At 47.9% G+C, this 18758-nt stretch overlaps 1 long non-coding RNA gene across 1 annotated transcript; it reads right to left on the minus strand.

Moving 5' to 3' along the window:
* Positions 1 to 831: 831 nt before the first annotated feature.
* LOC133123917 (uncharacterized) lies at positions 832 to 13918 on the minus strand. The gene is made up of 3 exons (XR_009708265.1): positions 13679 to 13918; positions 1130 to 1260; positions 832 to 1011 (listed from the first exon to the last, which is right to left on the minus strand). It is a non-coding gene; the product is annotated as an uncharacterized LOC133123917 (long non-coding RNA).
* Positions 13919 to 18758: the final 4840 nt, after the last annotated feature.

Consider the following 18758-nt stretch of genomic DNA (forward strand, 5'->3'; position numbering starts at 1 on the left):
TCTCACAATGTTACCGGGAATGTTCAGTCAGCGTTGCAACATCGGCGCAATATCGCGAGAAACGTTGCGACAACGTTTCGTTTTTACCTGAGCTGACCCGCGGGGTTTTGAGTGGGAACACAGTTACAGAGACGTTGGGTTTGGGTGGCAGAGGCCATTTTGTTTTGGGGAAGAGTTCGCTTTTTGGAGTAACGTGGGGTGATGTATTTGAAATAGCGGACTGGGAATGGGAGGGGGGGGGGGGGGGGGCATAGAAGCTGGCGGTGAGGGTGGGGGTGGAACTGGGGTGTGGGAGCGGTGGGGGTGAGGCCAGGTGAAATGGAAAGCTGATGACAGCCCCCCCCACCGCTTCGTCCCACCCCCCCAAGCACACACACAGGATGTGGGACTTCACTGTGGGAGCGCAGGCAGGAAGGGATGTGGACACAAGTGCACCTGAGTGAACTCTTTTGTGCACCTCGTTATTTTGACAGAGATCCTTCCGGAAAAAAAAAAAAAAAAAAGAAAAGAAAGAAAGAAAGAAAAAAAAAACTTTCCTGATGCCCAGAACATCTGCCAGGGTCACAGTGCTGTTTGCCTTGTCATGACTATTGCTGCGTTTCAATAGAGAGAGAGACAACGCTGATATAGGATACACACTGACAGCGTGTGTCAGGACCCCAGCCCTGTGCCGGAGGAACCTGAAGGCTCACCAGAAACGTAGCAAACAGTTCTGAACCGAGAGAGCAGTGGAGGTGACTAAACAGTTCAGTCAGCTGCTTCCAAACAGTCGGTTATTTAAGAGTTTCAGCACACCCTGCGACTCTCCGGGACCAGGCTTGGGGACCCCGTCAGACCCTGCGGCTCTCCAGGAGCAGAGCCAGGGATGTTTGCAAGTCAGCAGTCAGAGAAACATCCAACCCCAGCTCCCAGAGTTGAGGAATTCCAGCTCCCAAAGGTTCATTCACAGACCAGAGCAGTGGTCCCAGCTACTGTGCAAACTATAGGCTGTGGTCGCCGTGGAGACGGGAACTAACAAACAAAACAAGCAAAACATTAGTGACTTGAGCACTGACATCTCTCTGTGCTGAGCGCATGTTTGGAGCTCGTTCAAAACTTTATAGAGTTTTTTTTAGAGCTCAGCACTCACTCAGGAGCAGGACTGATGGAAGTCTTCTGTTATGAAGACAGGCTGGGCGTCCGAAGTCCGCAACACGAGCACTCCATAGTTTCCACCCTCTTTGTTTCACAATATGCACCAACTGGAGCGCGGAGACTCACCTTGAAAGAAAAGAAGACAAAACACGTGGTACAGAAAGGTAAACACATTAAAGGAGAGCTTTTTTTTTGTTCCAGCTCAGCCCTGTTTTAGGAGCCCTGCAGCACTCTACAGGGAGAGCTAGCACGCTCACTTTAGCACTTATCAACAGCCTGAGAGAAACGCCTGGGGTTGAGGTGTTACTTGCATTACATTACATTACATTATTGGCATTTGGCAGACGCTCTTATCCAGAGCGACGTACAACAAAGTGCATACCCATAACCAGGGATAAGTTCGCTGAAAGACCCTAGAGGTAAGTACAATTTCAACTGCTACCAGGAACAACAAAGATAAGGACAAGGGCCATTTTTTTTTTTTTTTTTTGAACAAACAAACAAACAGAGCAAAAGTCACCAAAGTTAACTATCCAAACACTGCTTACCTAGCCAACTAAAAATACCGATACTTGCTTCAAGCTAATGGCAGAAAAATAGGCAAAATGTACACAAAATGGGTAGAGATATGACACAATATGTTACTCATTCATTTTTAATCTGTGTGGTTTGCTGTGGAGAGCAAAATCGTGTTGGCTGGTTCAATCAAGCCAATAACTGACAAACTAACTTTAACTGCTCTTCCCCATTAGGGGGTCGATGAAATGTCACCCTTCCAGCAATACCTGAACCCCCTCTCCCAGTTGGAATACTAAACAGATCTGCTTCGGCGACTGCTGTTCTTCATTTTTTAACAGTGTTTGTGTTAAATTCGGCAAGTGCGCAAAAACTGATGCCATTAAAAGCATTTGTTAGCACACTCAGTGTCAGTGGCCAATTTCCTATGTTTAACTACACGGGTTTATAGGGCCATTTATAACAGTTTGTCATAACTGAACAAAACATCCAACATCTGGGAGGATTTTGCGTTCACACACAGATAAAAAAGTGTTGTCAGTGTTGTGTCAGTGAGGTTGTAGGAATCTATTTCATGACAAAGGAAGAGGAATGTATTTCATTGCCTGCAGTGCCCAGTCTAAAACACATATCCGTATAATTGCTTAAAAAACTGTACTTTGATAAAAAAAAAAACCTCTTGACAGAAGAGTGGATACCTTTTGTGACTTAGTTCAGTCCAGTCATAGCAGAAGGCTCTCATTAAACGTCCCCACAGAATAAAACTTTCTGTAAGTCCATGAATATCACATGCTGGGACATGCTGGGACCACAACTGCTGTACTTACCTCTAGGGTCTTTCAGCGAACTTATCCCTGGTTATGGGTATGCACTTTGTTGTACGTCGCTCTGGATAAGAGCGTCTGCCAAATGCCAATAATGTAATGTAATGTAACAACTCCCATGGTGGACCAGGCGGTTATGTCTGCACTCCCATCACAGAGGAGTACACTACAGGCACCGAAAGTGTGTCAATTACACATATATGCTCATTTGAGCATACTGGATTCAGCAATGATTATGCAAACTAAGAAACTACACTGAAAATCAGAAAAGTTCAAGCACCACAGGGGTGATTGGTTTCAGATTGGTCTCCATAGGAGGCGACTCATATTTCACCGTAGAACAAGATATTTGACCTGAATTGCACTGGCAAGTATGCTAATATATTAAAAAGACGAAATAGCCAGCCAGACTTGGGTCAAACAATTACAGTACATGACAACATTTGAGGAAGGTAACTCTCTAGATAAGGCCATTAAATAAACTCACAAATAATGTTAATAATGTAAATACTTGCAGATTCTGTTTTCTGTACATGCAACCGAAATAAACGATGAGTGGCACAGCAGGGTCTGGATCCCGTGACCCCCCTCGGGTCCGGAGCCCAAATCCAGAGCTGTGCGGCCTACGTGCGCACCCCCATGTCCACGTTCCTGCCATCTGGAAGGATCCGGGTCCCACCATTCCCTGTCCCACAGGGGAAATGGGAAACGCGACACCCCCAGGCCTGCCCCACCCCCCCAGCCCCCACCCCTTAACAAAAACCAGCTTTGAGCACAAGGGGATCCGATGGCCTCCACAGCCATAAATCAGAGGGGGGGGGTCCCTCATCTGTGCCCTCTGTCACCCGTGACCCTACAGGACCGAAGGTCAGCCTATCAGAGTCCCCGCTTCTGCTCTATGGGAACCTGGACTGTGACAAATAGCTCCACTCTTTTTTACTTAAAAAAAAGAAAAAGAAAAATTTAAACACTAGACGGACGTCACACGAGCAGCAGGATGCTGGAGGACATTCTGCCCCACGGAAACTTCTAGAAAAGGGTGTTTTCTCCGGCCAGGTCAAATGACCCATTGTGCCACAAATGGCTGGACAGTTTTATGTTGCGGTTGCACCGAAACTGAAGCGTATCATGTGATACGGTTGATGACATGGTTTAAAAAGGAAGTGTGGGGGGGGGGGGGGGGGCTGGTCACGGTTGATTTGGAGTTTTGTTTGTTTTTAAATAAGCCATTCACAAAAAAAAAATTAAGCCACTTTAGTCTTGTTACAAGAATGTGCCATCAGCCTCTAATCTAATTCATATTCTGGAATGATCTTTCGTGGGTTACTCGCATCCACCATAAACTCCCTTCTGTGTTCGCTCAGGGAATTTAAGGTTGGATTTAAGTGATCAAGAGCTGTTTAAATGGCATTAGGGTTCCATGATACTTACACGGTTGGGCACTAATAGCATCAGCTAATGACATTAACAGATGTCCTGGAGTGAGAACGGGTGGGTGGTTATTTGGGGGGCGGGTGTTGTTGGTGTCGGTGAACGGAGAGTCATGCTAAATAATCCCCATGTTTCCGATTTAAGGGATAGTGAGGAACAGCTCCCGGAATGTGGCTGGGATTTCCTTTCTTTGGTGGCGTGGGGAAGAACGGGAGCAGAAGGGACATTACACTGCATTCAGTTAGCATCTGAATGTTTAGCAACCACACATTGCTACTCCTCTTTAGCAGATGCCTTTAGCAGCAGCTTATTAGCAACCACTCTCAGCGGCCACTGTTTAGCAACCACTTGTAGAAGCTGCGCTTTAGCAAACACTCTTAGCATCTGCAGTTTAGCAGGCGCCCTTTAGCATCCACACTTTAGAAACTGCTCTTAGCAGATGCTGATTAGCCGGATGCTCTTGAGCGGACATTGTTAGCAGCAGCTCTATGGCAGCCACTCTTAGCAACTACTCTTAGCATCCATTCTTAAGCAACAGCTTGTAGCAGCTGCTCTTCAGCAAACACTCTTAGCATCTGCAGTATAGCAGCCCTTCGTTATCATCTGCTCTATAGCAAGCACTCTCAGCAGAAGGCCTTGACACTCTTCAGCAGCCTCTCAAAGTAGCATCTCGTTAGCGGACATTGTGAGCAGCATCTCTATGGCAGCCACTCTCAGCAGCCACCACCATTTAGCAGCTAACAACGCGGCAGTATGCAGGCTCTGGTAACCCGGGCGTGTGAGGTCGCGGGTTGGGATTCCCAGGTGAGGGGGGGGGGGGGGGGGGGGAACTGCCATTGCACCCCCGATGAGCAAAACGTCCTTAACCTGAATCCCCCCCTTCAGCACATATCCAGCTGTATAAATGGATTGTCCGGGGGGGGGGGGGGGATAAATAAAAAAAACTGTACGGAATCTGTGCGAGTCGCTGCGGACGAGAGCATCTGCTGAACGGCTTTAATGCGGAACGCGGCGTAAGTGCGTCCGTATGAGCGAGGCGGGCGGGGTGCAGCGGGGAAGCCCGGGGTGGATCGGCGCAGAACGCCGGGCGCTGGGTCAGTGCCAGCGGAGCCCGGACGCTCCTCCTGATCGCCCCCTCGCCTCCGCCGTTCGCCCGGTTCAGCAACACAAACCAGTCAAGTGGCGAGGTTATATACTCCCTTCTTTTGTGTATTATAGTAGAAATTGTATGCTGTCCATGCTCGAAAATTCCAGCTTGGATCAGCTGGTTTAAGCTGTGTCTTTCAATACTTTTCAACACTTTTTCCACGTCAACCACCAGCTGACCATCCTATAGAGTCCCCTTGTCCATCAGTTCGGCTACCGGCTTAACCGGTTTGGGTTAGGAAGGGCGAGGAAGGGGGTTGTTACGGTGACAGTGACGTGACAGTCGAGGACACGGCGGGCTTGCAGGTTTGAATCCGATTCGAGTAGATAGGGGAGAAGGGGGTGGGCACAGCTGGTTCCTGTTTGCCCGCCTTAATAAACCAGCTCATCTGGACCTGCTGGGGGTTTTTACGGCTCCACGCTGTCTCCGCATCATTACACGCTCCAGTTATGACGCTGCTACAGTTAGCATTTATGCCTCTGCTTTCATCTCCATCCTTTCATATGCGCCTAACAGCGCGAATACTGTACGACTGAGTGTTCCATGAGTCACCTTCCTCAGATCGCTGTGTGGCCTGGATATATTGAATACCGGTGTGTATGTGTGTGTGTGTGTGTGTGTGCTGGTGTGTATGGGTGAGTGTGTGTGTACACATGTGTGCGTGTGTGAGAGCATGGGTAAAAGTAAATGCATGTGTGTGTGTTTTTTCTATTTGATATTCTCCTGCAGTGAGGAAGTCTGTGAACCATGTTTTCTGTTTCTCGTGCATGTGTGCACATGTGTCTGGGTATGGTATGTGTGTACATGCGTGTCTGTGTATGGTATGTGTGTACATGCGTGTCTGTGCATGGTATGTGTGTACATGCGTGTCTGTGTGTGTGTGCATATGTGTATTTGTGAGTTATTTTTTTATATCCTCCTGCACTGAGGAAATGAGCCATGCCTCTGCTAGTGGAAGTTGGATAAACCCAGGGGAAGAGGAGGCTCCGTTTAACAGGAGCCTGGGAGGACAGGCAGAGGGACAGGAGGGTAATTTTCAGCCTCCTGTCTTGGTCTGTAATTGGCTGCAGTTTATCTGCGAGCAACAGTTCACACACACTCCCATAGCAGCAGCTATCACAAGGCCTCGGGGCCTGGGGACAGAGAGGGAGAGAGGGGCATTCACAGAGTAGGCGAGGCCCAGGCTGTTCAAAAGGGTAGGCCCACTGTGGTGTGTGTGTGTGTGTGTGTGTGTGTGAGAGAGCGAGCACATGTGTATGTGTGAGTGTGTGTGTGTGTGTGTGTGTGTGTATATGTGTGTGTGTGTGAGCGCATGTGTGTGCATGAGAATGTGTGTAAGCGCGTGCGTGTATGCCTGTTCATGTTGGTGCTGTGGGACAGTCCAGTGTGTAATTGTGTTTATGAGTGTGGGAGACCAATAAACAGACATAGAGAGAAAGACCAACAGAGAAAGAGAGAGAGTTAGAGTGAGAGAGAGAGAGAGAGAAAGAGAGAGAGAGAGAGAGAGAGAGACAGAGAGAGACAGAGAGAGACAGAGAGAGAGAGAGAGAGACAGAGAGAGACAGAGAGAGAGAGAGAGAGATATCTCTCCATTGGGATTTCCGCATGTTCAGTGGCTGGATGAATGTTGGTGCTCAGCTGGGCCGGGCACATCAAAGCCGCCCAGCACCACGACCTCGCCCAGGGCTCCTGACTCCAGCTCCCTAATTTAACCCCGGCCCGCTTGGCACCGCGAGGAGCGGTTCTGCACCGCAGCGTCACGTGACCCACGGCGCTAGCGGCCGCTTTGAGGCCCACGCCACAGCGCGGCGCGGGAAGCAGCCATTTTGTGACGTCATGTTGCTGCCGGCAACCGTTCCAGCTCAGCCCCGCCTCCCCTGTAGGTGTGATCTCAACCTTCAAATCACAGATAATTGATGACTGGCTAAAAAAGATCAACAGGTGATTGGACGTCAATGATGTAATTTCAGGAAGAGGAAGGGAAATCATAGGCTGAGGAGACATCAAGGGGCGGGGTGATCCTCCCACTCCCCAGTTTACAGGTTAAACGTTCCCTCTAATTAGCTTGATCTGTCTTTTTCCCATCAGAGTGAGCTCAACCGAACTCGCACTACGTTTGCATCCCCTCGGTGGCTTCCAGAGGGCAGTCCTGCGCGTTTCCCCTTTAAGAGACGGGGTGGGTGGGGTCCGCTGAGGCTGTGCAGAATTGCGGCGCAGCGGTTACAGAACTAGGGCTGTAAATTACAGTCTGCCAGTTCAAATCTCAGATGGGACACAGCCGTAGTATCTACAAGATACTTAACCGTGGTTCTGCATGCTTCGAACATTAAGATAGGCAAATGGATGTCTGAAGAAGAAATACTGCATGTACTGAGAAAATATATCTGAAGGCATTTCCCTTTTAACAGGAGAGTGCACGCAATGCAGTGGTAGGCGCGCGGTTAAGAGTGCCCCTTTAAGAGTGGGGGGTTAGGTGGGGTCACCGTGTCAAGGTGGGTCACCTGGGTTACTCTGTAGGTTAAAGAAATAACCTTAAAACTTGGGCTACATTTTGGTATGCAGTGGGTATTTTTTCTGTAAGGGGTGGGGGGGGGGTGCTGGTCTTGGGTCTCGCACTCTTCGAAAAACCCCACCGTCTAAAACTGCTCCTGTTGTGACCAAACAAATTATTTCCCTTTTGTCCCTGTGCACCCTGCCAGGTGCAATTTCCTCCAAGAGTAGCAATCAGCCAGTGACTTCCCACACCGGCCGACTGACCCTCATCCTCCAACAGTCACGCGTGCTAGTGCTAATGCTAATGCTAATGCTAGTGCTAATGCGACTGCCTCGGCTGCCCCAGGTGAATTCATTGCGAGTGCAGCCCTGCAGAAGGCCTGTTCATATCAGCCGCTTATCGAGAACAGGGAAAAGGGCTCGCGCTAATCTAATCAACAGCTTAGCTGATTAGGCAGCGGTTGTATGGACTTAGCTGAGATTAAAGTAAGACACTCCACCCACACACACACACAAACACACACACACACAGGCAGACAGACATGCTCACACACTTGCACACACACAGACACACACCCCCCCCCCCCCCCCTCCCACAAACACACACACCCGACACACGCACACACATGCACACACACCCACAGGCGCACACACACACACACCTCCCCTTGGATAACACATATATTTGAGCACTGCAGCAGCAGGTGGTAAAATTGCTCCAGTTTTTCATCGCCCTTGCCAACTGTCATTTTAAGCATCACCCAGGGTCCCAGAACTGTGGCCTTTCCACCCTCATGAAACCCCCCCCAGCCCACTCCTGCTATAGCTTTGCCCCCTGACCCCCCCGCCCTCCTGGAGCACCACAGACCCACTGGCGCATGGGTCGGGGCAAGAATAAGGCCCATGGGGGGGGAACAGAACCTCACGGAATTCCGATGGCGCAAACTTGGCCCACACGGGGGAATCTGTGACGCCTTGGTGACAGGACATTGGGGGGGGGGGCGGGGCTGTGGATTCCTGAGGGAGGGGCCAAGTCGGGGGGGGGGGGGAGGAAGGGGCTGACTGGAGGTGGAGCTCTGTGCCTTCTGATTGACAGTTTTTGTCAGAAACAAACATGGAAAAAAGGAAATAATGACACCAACTATAAATATGGTATAAAACACAGTATAAACTTTGGAAACTGTGCAAAAAAAATAATAAAAACAACCACCTGCATTTGTTCACAAGATTAAATGTGGATTGACTCCGGTCGATACAGGGGATGATAATTCTGATGCTCGACATGCAGATTCATCCCTGCACTGTAACATTCTCGATGTACTGCATCTAGACTCAAACGATGGGTTTAAATCACAGGTTTACAGTGGGGGCTGGTGGTGGGGGAGGGAAGGGAGAGTTGTGGGGTGTAGGGGAATTGACTGTGGGGGGAGGGAGGGGGGGGGGGGGGTATTCTGTAGCTCAGGAGACTATGTCCGCGAGTGTGCGAAGCGCCCACAGTAGGTACTAGCATGGGCAGTCTGAGTGAGCAGTTACTGAGATTGGGTTAGTGGGGATGGGGGGATAAGAATTGGGGATTGTGAGGGGGGGGGGGGTGTGTGTGGGGCTTAGGTTAAGTCGCCCCATAGATGTCGTTCAGGACTGGAGCAAAAGCTAACATCCCTGACAGCTGTGGAAACAGAAACTCAATACAGACAGAGCTTTGAGGGGGGGGGGGGGGGGTTAAGGCATGGAGACACCGGGACTCCAATCCTGTCCCACAAACCCCCCACACCTTCCCCCCTCTGCATCTTCCTCATCCTCCTCTTCCTGTTTCGCCCCAGGCCCCCCCGTTCCCACTGATGAATGCTAATAACACACTTTCTTTCTCTCTTTTTTTTTTAAACAATGTCTTTGAATTGCATCATCCGGTAAAAAGTGTGGATTTCAGAAAAACAAATATTAATTTTTCATTAAAAATTCATCCAAATACACAAGACACCTTTCAGAGGCATTTAAATGCCTCCTGTTCTCATAAATGTTTGCGCTCCAAGCGTAGATATTCAGGAACATTTATCACTCACAGTATTACCAAAGATGGGTAAACCAAAGTTATTGTTTTATTCCTGAAGTCGAAAATATTGCGTCATCCAAAAACTGTCATCCTGACTGTGCTGTTAATGCATGAAAACTCAACTAGTTAATTCAAAACCCAGTGACTAAACATTTACAATGGCATTTACTCATTTCAGACACTCTTATCCCCAGTGACTGATAATGTGTCTGAAACATAATATAAAAAATTGGCATTTCAAATTTTGTCAAAGATAAATTAAATATATTGTATTTATTATCAATTATATACAATATTTTTTGAGGGCCTACAGGAGTCAGTTAGGGAACCCCCTACCCACGGGTAGAGTTGCGGTTTCAGTGATCGACATTTTATTAAATGAAGCAATAAGCGTCAGAGATAGCTGTCTAGTCTAATAGACCATAGATTGGCTCATAATGCCCGAGATAGGAATTCCACTGCATTAGCCTGCAGGTCAATAGCTGTGATTATACACTCTGAATAAAGACGCAATCACTGCCAAAATAATCAATCTCCTAAAGGTGTGAACTATGCCCCTTTCTGTTTCTGAGCAAGTCTGAGCATCGACAAAGGATGATGCAATACGGGACTATTTAACACAATGCTGCATCGACTCTCCCCCTCTGAACACCCCCAACGACCTTCTACAACCGCATATCACTCGCTAGATAAATGGATTTATTCCCAGAAGTGTAAACAGGGGTCTCTGTTGATTTGAATTGATGTTCCGGCCCTGGAGACCCTATGCTAAGTGAAGGGGGGAGGGAGTTATCACACAGCACAGATTACCCTCTTGGGAAGGTTTGGGAGGGGGGGGAGGGGGTGGTGCGGGGGTCCTGTTCAGTAAGGGGGGGGTGTCTGTAAATACACCCTGGAGAGATTATCAGATCGAATAGCAGATTACCCCGGAGAAAACTTGGGGGCAGTTCAAGTTCTTCAAAAGGCTCCCACAGCAGTCTGGTACTCTCTGCCTTTTCGCTGATATCTCACCCGAAGCCTCTCCCTCGCTCGCCTGGGAACCCTCAGAGTCCGCGACGCCGCCCACACGCGCGAACTCAGCGGCCGTACGGTCTCTCCGCTCTAATCACCTCTGGAGGAACGCGGAGCGAAGCGAAGAGGAGAGCGATTAGAGAGTCGGGTAGTGCTCCCGCTCCTGCCAAACTTTCCCCTCCCTTTCTGAGCGCCTAGTGAATAATTCATCGGCAGATGACCCAGAGAAACACATTACGTGTCTGAGAAAGACAGCAGGGGAGCTCATTTCTCTGTAATTGGGCTAATCCTCTCCTCCCCCAGCACCCGTACAAACTCAACTTTGAGACAGGGATATAAACAGAGGTCCGTGTGCCGCCGTGTCTTCAGATACTCGCTGGTTATGGTCACGATAATGGCCAGAGTAGTGGATTGCCATTAGGGACGTTGTTCAATCATGTATCTTGACAGTTTCTCCCCCTGCTGGTCAATTGGGGAATGACGGCCGTTGCAACCAACTGTTGAATGGTAAAGCTCAAGTTGTTTCTCACCAAATGGTGAATCATAATTTATGGAATTTGCAATTGTGTGCATTTGCAAGACAGGACTATGCATTTCATAAAAGCACAACTTTAAAATAAATTTAAAAAAACACAAGTTGGCTGCTTTAAAGATAACTGTGTCCCCCACTGTCACATCTGGGAATATAGCAGAACGTGTCAAAAAATTACTTGCATTTCTTTCGATACTAGTAAAATTCAAGGCCAAATGTTGTCCATTTTGAGATGAACATTCCTTTTTGCTAATATCCTGAACAAAATTCTTCCTGCACATGGTTGGGTTTTTGGTTAGAAATATGAAACATTTTACTGAAGCTCACAGCGATCGGCTGTGTGGTTTGCTAATGTTAAGCAGAACTTGCCTGAGGTGAGATTTGAACCTGGGGCTCTCACTCCAAAGAAGAACGCACTGGCAGTCAGCTAAAGGTGAAACCGCCCGTAGCTAAGGGCAACGTCGTCGTTTTGAACCCCGAGGTTTGCGTTGCCAGAGACCGTTGTCACGGTAACCATACGCCACTAGGCCTTTGACTTCACTACACCTCACGGTACTCAATGGCAAACTAGCCATTTCTACATCCGCTACACCAGCATATAAAGGGTTAACAGAGTGGGAAAAGGGCGTAGTACTAGGGTGGGAATAGAGAGGTGGACAGGTGGACAGGGGGGGGATACTTTAAAGAGTTAAAAGTATTTAAATGACACGTTTGGTTCAGGTCTGGGTGATGGTGGGGGGCGGGGGGGAGAGACACACTGAAAGTGGAGAGGCACACTGAGACGCACTGAAAGTGGGCAGCACCTTTTAGAAAGCGGTTCCCACGGACGCCCGAAAAGGAAACGCAGCCCCGCCCCTTCTCAGATTTAAGAGAACAGAAGCAGTCTCCAGGGGGACAGGTGAGGAGGTCAGCCCAGCCCAATGCTGCTCCCGTGTCCACATCTGGTCCTGTCTGCGTTCGGGAACGCGAGGGGTGGAGGTGGGGGTCACCAGGCAGGCAGGTCTGTATTCTGGGAGGGTGTGAGGGGGTGGGGCAGGGTGTGAGTTTTAACCATGGCGCTGTGTTGTTCATACAGGTTTCGTTCCAGGTGGGCCCACTGCCTGTTTGGGTGAGTCAGCACACCTTTTACGCCCACTCAGCTACCCCGAGGCACCGTGGGGTACCTCTGTCTGGAGGGGGAAGTGTGTGTGTGTGTGTGTGTGTGTGTGTGTGTGTGTGTGTGTGTGTATGCGTGTGTCAGGATTACATTACATTACTGCCATTTGGCAGACGCTCTTATCCAGAGCAACATACAATGAAGTGCAAAACCATAACCAGGGTGCCAAGTGTGCTGAAAACCCGGGAGGGAAGTATAGTTGCACGTGCTAGAAGTGACCACATAGATAAAAACTTGAAGCCCTTGTCAGATAACAAACTAACCAAGAAGTAGCAATAACACAGTTTGGGCAAAAACAACAGTAAGGATAGTAAAATAAGTATACATACGTGTGATAATTACAATAGCATGGGTGTGTCACTCCTGCTTGGTGTATGTTTTGCTTGTATATATGCTCCACATACGATGGATGTACATGCATGACACATAAATAGTAGATATGATAGATAGATAGATAGATAGATAGATAGATAGATAGATAGATAGACCATTTCCCCCCCAGTGTTCTCAAATGTTAGCCTACAAGGCCTGATAAGCTACTATTAGCCCACTTCAAAACAAAGCTTATTTCGAGGTGCTAAAATAAAACTGGAAAGCACAAACACAGCTACAAAATCAAACGACAGTTTACGCTGTGAATCTTCTGCTACATGACAAAAGTGGTTCACGTTTTCTGAACTGCTTTGGAAAACACTCGGCCGTTAATTAAATAGAACGTTCGGGGACTCCGTTCAAACTTTTTACCGTTAAGGACGTTTGCTGACAAGTTATCAGTTTGGATGGGTTGCAGTGGAGGAAACCAAAAGGAGGAACGACCCTAAACAAGCAAGTAAGTCAACGGCCATTTTGCTGTAATGCGTAGACTAGTGTATACTGGTATTTGTAAGGTTGTAGCCAAAGTATTCACTTGTTTTAAGCTTTTAAAAAAACAATGGACGTATGTCTATTGAAATCGCTCATCGACCGTAACTGTCTTGTCGAACGCATCTGGTATTAAACTATTTAGGCCCGTATGTGAGGATTATGTTTGTGACTTGTAGCTAAGTTACAATGTTTGTGATTGAAATTCCTTCGTAGGTCGTAGCCTCATGACAACCCACACAGCCTCCACAGCCGACCGGTCAGACGGTGGCGAAATGTGGAGAAACCCATCTTGTACATTATAGGACAAAATAATGCTAGCTACTTAAAATGATGAACTCCATCTAGCCAAGAGTAAGACTCTTTCCACGCTTGGTGGCCTATGGAGGCTTATAGTGGCTCCTTCTATTTAAAACCTTCACCGTGTATAAGCCCAAAACCACACGCAGCTAAAACACGAGTTCATAGTGTATTTTTGGAACATAAATGTCTTCTATTGTGATTTTTGCGCTGTATTCGTTACCGTGTTTGTGGAACGCCGGGATGCTGTGGTCTCAGGACTCGCAATGTCATAGCGGAAAAGACAGGAAGGTCAGCGGTTGGGCACGGATGATCATCGTCGAGCCAGCCAGCGCTATAATAAACCGGCACTTTCTTCCTCTCACTGCAATTACTGTAAATGGACGCCATAAATACTCCAGCCAATATATGTCTGCTGGAAAACTGCAGCTCCCCTCGCTCGCTTTCAGCCTGCTTGTGCCGAGCAGTGTTCCCTGGTGTAAAATCTAGTTATGATCAGCTTGAAATACCAACGACCAGCTGTTTCAAAACATAGCTTGAGCTGGTCAAACCATGTTGAGTATTGAGCTGGTAAAATCGTGTTGAGTTTGGAGCTGGTCTGGCAGCTAGCTACCAGTTGTTTCAAAACCTAGCCTAGCTTGAGCTGGTTTTTTTTTCTCAGCAGGGTTAGGCTTGATTGGTGAGAATCCACTAGACTGTGTGTGTGTGTGTGTGTGTGTGTGTGTGTGTTTCAACTGTAAATGCAGACTGGAATTTTTTAAGTTCACATGCAATGGCTTTGTTTCACCACACATACAGGTTTAATGATGTAATCTAGCGGCAACAAACCTGACCACAGGCATTCTGTCTGGTAGCCATGTGGGCTCAAGCTAGCTTTGACTTGGGCCTTTCCGACATAAAATGGCATTAGTTTCATATTTGTTTTCTTGTTTTTTTTTCCATGTCAGATCTGTTTATATCAGTGGTTTAACCAGCTTGTTTATTTCCAATGTAGGGAATAAAATGTAATATCCTCTGATGAGTTATGAAGGTCACAATAACGACAATTGCAGATGCTCATTGAAATATAGCACAAATTACATTTCCTCTAATCCTCTGCTCTGATTTGTTATTGTAATATCAATGAATATAACAGAGGATCGAGGCCAACACAGTGGCTCCAGTAAACACACTCATAAATTGAGCAAACATTTTCCCCAAGACTTTTTGCGTGCCTCTTCCATCTTCTAAAACCAAGGGGATGATACTGGATTTTCTGAAGACACCCGTTTACCACATTGCTGGACCCTATTTACTAAGATAAATGATATGATATTCCTCCGGACATGTCCAGCCTTTTCCAAGTAGGCCTGCAGTATGGCTGAACTGTTTCTAGAATATCTAGACTGTTCCCTATGATATGGGGAATATTCTGTGCTTGCGAATGTACACTCACCGAGCACTTTATTAGGTATTTATTAGACTTATTTCTAGACTTCTAATGCATAGCCTATCCACTTAGAGTTATGATGTGTTGTGTGTTGTGTGCTCTTCTGCATACCACTGTTGCAATGCGTGGTTATTTGCATTACTGTCACCATTCTCCTCTGACCTCTGTCTGCAGTGTTGCTCACTGAATTTAGTTTTTTGCACCAATCTTTGCATACTCTAGAGACTAGTCTGCGTGACAATCCCAGGAGATCAGCAGTTTCTGAGCTACTCAAACCACCCTTTCTGCTACCAGCAATCATTCCACAGTCAAAGTCACTTAGATCAACCATCAGAATGGGGGATAAAATTTGATGTGAACATTACCTGGAGCTCCTGACCCGTATCTACATGATTGTATGCATTGCACTGCTGCTACACAATTGGCTGATTAGATAATGGCATGAATAAGTAGGTGTAATAAAGTAAAAATGTTCCTAATAAAGTGCTCGGTGGGCGTATAAGCTAACGTTACACCACATGACCTGTCGGCGGAGACCGCTGTAGCACTGGAGCCGCCTGCAGACCTGGCAGCCAGAGATGTGGGCACACACCTGGCACACACCTGGCGCTCGCGGGGAGGAACGGCGCGCCAAACGCGCGGGCGTCCTCACATGCCTGCGTGTCCCTGGCTCGGGTTGCCGGGGGCGACCTCCTCACACACGGCCCTGCGTCGCCCTCTTCAGAAGGCCTGTGTGCGCTCCCGCTCTCAGACCTTACCGTATCCCTGCACGGTCGTGGCGATGAGTCGCGTGTTTTGGCGGGAGAGGGGTGCAGTCCAGACGAGTAAAAACGTAAACACTCCTGCACTTGGTGAGCTTGTTGTGGCTTACTGTCCATTTGCTCTCTCTCTCTCTCTCCCTCTCCCTCTCCCTCTCTGTCCCTCTTTCTCTCGCACTGCCTCTCTCTCAATTTCTTTTTTTCAATTGAAGAATACTTTATTCTTGTCTCTCTCTTTCTCTTGCTCTCTCTGTCTCTCTCACATAGATACTCTCTCCCCTTCACTGTTGGCTCTCTTTCTCCCTCGCCCTCTATCTGGCTCTCTCTCCGTCCCTCTCTCTGTCTCTTGCTCTCTGTCCATCTCTCTCTCTCTCACTCTCTCCCCTTCCCTGTTACTTCTTTCTCTTCCTCTTTCTCCTGCTATCTGTCTTTTTCCCTTTCTCCTTTTATCTGTCTTGTTCCATCTCTCTCTCTCTATCTTGATCTCTCATTCTCCCTTCTTCTTTTTTTTCTGCGGTGGCCTCTCATTCCCTCCACCTTCCTCAGTTTTCCCCTCAGATCTCCTGTAACCCAGGCCGGCCCTGTGTCAGTGGGCAGGCTATGATGTGGAGTTATGGAGCTGTAGCTGTGTGATTGTGAGGGCACACGAGCCTCAGTCCTCCTGCGATGTGTTACTCTTTATGACACCGCTGGTCCCGTCTCCAGGTGTGTTAATAATACACACGTCTCCCTTTGGGTGGAAACGTCACCGCAGTTTAAAGCCCTGCTCACTCTTAAGCCTGGTGTCAACCTCACACCAGAGATGGAGATATTACAGTGTAGAAATTCTCTTATCCTGAGCAACCTGCAGTAAGCGTCCAATTACAGCTGAAGATGTGCTTTACTCAAACATACAACTGCATTACTCTACCTGGGAGTCATGCAAAAGTACATTTTTACAGTCATTTAGCAGACACTTTTAATCCAGAGTGACTTGCGAGTGCATAGGTTCTTCAACAAGTTAAAAACATCACATCCAGAAATAGCAAAACACGCACAAATAGCTGTTCTACATCCTATGGGTCACAATCCAGGTTTCCTACTGCATTGCTGTGTATCGTTATGTGTGTGTGTGTGTGTGTGTGTTTGTGTACGTGAGTGTGTGTCTGCATGTGTCAACGTGTGTGTTTGTTGAAGCTGGATTGGTTTTGCACCAAACAAGGATTAGGCTAGTGCCTCACTATAGTAGAAGCCCCATTAATGCAGATTAGAGTGTGTCTTTGGGGAGAATTCAGATTTTTCCACTTTCTACAAACCCTGTTCTCCCTAAAAACCTTCAGCTGTGACCAGGCAGAGTGGCAGGCATAGCAGACACTGGAAGGGCCAGGCAGCTGGGGGAGAGGGGGGGGGGTTGTTTTCTCTGCCTGCAGGAAGTTTGTCTGTTTGAACAACGTTACCCCCGTTTGCACGGCTGGAAAGACTCAACTTAATACCGTCTCCAGCGACCTCCCAAGGCTCAGCTTCCTCTGTGCAGGAAACGGGAGGGGGGTTTAGGGGGTGCTGTAGGACCACTGGCTCATCGTTGTTTTTCTCAACGCAAACAGAGGCTGACAGCTCTGATGGCATCCTTCATCAGTCCACCGGCAGGCTCCGAGCGGCCTCTCTGATTGGCTGAGCTGGAACAGCGTGTGTGTGTGTGTGTGCAATGCCCTTTTCCCCAGGGGAGGGGCGGGGGTGGCCTGAGAGAGAGGTGCGGCTGAATGCCCAAAGAAATATCAAAAATGATGGAAATCAAAGGCATGGAAGTGAGAGAGAAGTATGGGTTGATAGAAAGGGAGTGAGAGGGGCTAAAAGAGAGAGAGATACAGGAATAATCATTCATCAATATCTGATATCTGATTCTCTGGACGGATGGAGGGGGAGCAAGAAAGAGAGACAGAGCAAGAGAGAACGAGTGAAAGAGAGAGCACACACACTCCTCAAACTTTAAAAGGCCAAGACATTTTAGTGACTCATCATTTACCCCTGTGTTGCAAACTCACAGATGCCTGTGAAAAGTGGCTGCTGGCTCTCTGTAACACTGAGCAACTTCAGTCACTTTGGGAATAAGACAGCGCTGTGTATAGTAGCTAATGAGCGCCCTCTGCTGGTCATAAGCATATAAGACTGTCTCTGTTTTGGCAGCTGTGGGGGGTATGCTGGACGTATTTACTAAGCGTATTTCATATAAACATCAATCATACTTCAAGTATTGTTATGTATACAATAGTATACTTCCCGTTTTCACATGGTTGTGTTCTTCCTATGAAATCTGCAGTGTTGATGGGGTGACATTGGCTCAGGCGGTAAGAGCCGTCGTTTGGCAGTCAGAGGGTTGCCTGTTCGATCCTGCCCTGGTTGTGTCAAAGTGTCCCTGAGCAAGACACCTAACCCCTAAATGCTCCTGATGAGCTGGTTGGTGCCTTGGTGTGTGAGTGTGTGTATGAACGGGTAATTGAGAAGCCTCAATTGTACAGCGCTTCGGATAAAGGCGCTATATAAATGCCAACTATTTACCATTTAACAAAACAAGAGTGGTATAGCCAGCCCTAGGACTGAGAGTTTGGGCCTGCTCTATTTGTCACCAATGGAGAGGACGCAGGTGTGAGCCCTGCATGTGATGTGACGGCTGATCCTTTGGTCATTCACAGATCATAAGCTTTCCTTATATGGTCGCGTGAAACATAGTGACGCTTTTCAGATACTGCTGGCTAGACTATTTATATAGCACCTTTATCCTAAGTACAACTGCTGATTTTCTTTCACCCATTCACACACACACACACTCACTCACTCACTCACTCACTCACTCATACACACCAACGCCGATTGAATGCCATGCAAGGTACCAACCAGCTCGTCAGGAGCATTTGGGGGTTGGGTGTCTTACTCAGGGACACTTCGACACACCCAGGGTGGGGGATCGAACCAGCAACCCTCCGACTGCCAGACGACTGGTCTTACCTCCTGAGCCAATGTTGCCCGCAACAACCAGGAAACACTTTTTTTTCCTTGTTTTTTTTAATGATTCCTTTCCACAAAATGTAGTTTTTCAGCTCAACATGGAGACAGTAGCGCTGTCTCTGACCACACGGTGG

This window comes from Conger conger, chromosome 1, assembly GCF_963514075.1.
Source record: "Conger conger chromosome 1, fConCon1.1, whole genome shotgun sequence".
Lineage (NCBI taxonomy): Eukaryota > Metazoa > Chordata > Actinopteri > Anguilliformes > Congridae > Conger > Conger conger.